The 1,933-nt window shown below is 37.0% G+C and overlaps 1 non-coding gene across 1 annotated transcript; it reads right to left on the minus strand.

Annotated features, from left to right (window-relative positions):
* Nucleotides 1-1,003: 1,003 nt before the first annotated feature.
* LOC132055016 (small nucleolar RNA R71) lies at nucleotides 1,004-1,110 on the minus strand. The gene has a single exon (XR_009414482.1). It is a non-coding gene; the product is annotated as a small nucleolar RNA R71 (small nucleolar RNA).
* Between the last annotated feature and the right edge of the window lie 823 nt (nucleotides 1,111-1,933).

Raw genomic sequence — 1,933 nt, forward strand, 5'->3', positions numbered from 1 at the left:
TGAGAGGCATTTATACATTTATGAGAAATAGAAATTGAAGATTAAAGAATTTACTTTATAATAGAAATATCAAGTGAAGTCAGGATCCCAACACCTTTTAGTACGTTTGTGAAAAATTAAAATATTTCTCCATTGCTTTAATTACATATTTTTAGTTAATTAATTCACCAATCAACTCTCTTCTGATATTCTCAAATAGTAATTAAAATAAGAAACGTCTGTAGAATAGATAAACCAATCTCTCGTGGGTTCGACATCTTTCTATACTATAATTTGACAGTACGAGTAAAAATATATATACGCCGTACACTCGTCAAATTTTTGGCGCCGTTGCCGGGGATTGGCAATGTCTACTACAGATAAATTGTTTTACTACTAATTTGAGAACCATTTTTTTTTATTTATTAATTTTTACTTCAAAAAAAAAAAAAAAAAAAACAACTTCAGGAAGTGCATGACCCGTTCCTCTTCAAGGGAACTAGTTAAATACGATCCTGAAATTGAAAAATCCTTAAAATTATTACGAAAAGGACAATCTCAAATTCCTTCACTGAAAGACATGGAGAACAATGAAAACAACCCACCTCCACCACATCAAGTGGATGAACAATTTGATGAGGTGGCACCACGGCATGATAGGATACTTAGAGATTATGCAAGGCCAGATCACTTTGAAGGAGAGTCAAGCGTAAGGAGACCACCAATAGCGGCAAATAACTTTGAAATCCGCACAGGCTTGATTCAGACCATCCAAAATTCATGCCAATTTACGGGTGATGTAAGTGAAGATCCACATTCCCACCTAATTGATTTTCTTGAATTAGTTGAAACTTGCAGGTACAATGGAGTCACAACAGACGCTATCAGGTTGCGACTTTTTCCCTTTTCACTAAAAGGAGAAGCCAAGACATGGTTGCGAGGCTTACCAAGAGGCTCTATTACTACATGGGACCAAATGACCCAAAAGTTCCTTAACAAGTATTTTTCACTTGCCAAAACAATTAAAATGAAACAAGAAATCAATAATTTTATGCAGACAGATACTGAATCTGTATACCAGGCATGGGAAAGATTAAACTCAATGTTAAGAAAATGCCCACATCATGGTATCCAAGATTCTGATATTTTATATATTTTTTATCATGGTCTTAAACCCTCTGCTAGAAATGTAATTGATGCAGCATCAGGAGGATCTATAATGGGCAAAACCACTGCAGAAGCCACACAATTACTGAATGAAATTTCAAAAATGCTATTCAATGGCCTTCTTAGACGAATGATTATCAAGAAAGCGGCGAGGAGTGAATCAAGTTGAAGCTTTAAATTCATTGACACAACAAATTGCAGCTCTCACACAAAAAGTCGAGGCTATTCAGGTAAATGCGCACTTACCATCTCAACTTGAGAATTGTGATGTGTGTGGAGGTAATCACCCCAATCACGAATGCCAAGCTTCAACTCAAAATGAGGAACAAGTAAGTGCTATTGGTTACAGAAACAATTACTCATTTGGTAGTCCTATGGCACAAAAACATCCGGGATTCCAATGGAGTAATCCTAATGGTGCTGAAAATTCCCAACGATTTTTTAATCAAAAGCAGCAAAAGTACAGGCACCACCTGGTTTTCAAAATCAAAACAGAGAGACAAAGTTTTCAACGGTATGAACAACGGCCCCAAAGAACGCATCACCAGGCCTTGAAGACTTGATATACAAATACATTAAGCTCGCGATGAAAAAATGGAAAGCCAAAATTCAGCCATCAAAAATTTGGAAATTCAGGTAAGCCAATTAGCAACCCTCATGTCAGGACAAATTCAAGGTACTCTACCGAGCAATACCGAGAAGAATCCAAGGGAGCACCTCAAAGCCATTGCCCTACGGTCAGGTAAAGCTCTTGATGATCCATATGCGGATCGACAAGGAACTCCAC

Source organism: Lycium ferocissimum, chromosome 4 (genome assembly GCF_029784015.1).
Source record: "Lycium ferocissimum isolate CSIRO_LF1 chromosome 4, AGI_CSIRO_Lferr_CH_V1, whole genome shotgun sequence".
In the NCBI taxonomy this organism is placed as follows: domain Eukaryota; kingdom Viridiplantae; phylum Streptophyta; class Magnoliopsida; order Solanales; family Solanaceae; genus Lycium; species Lycium ferocissimum.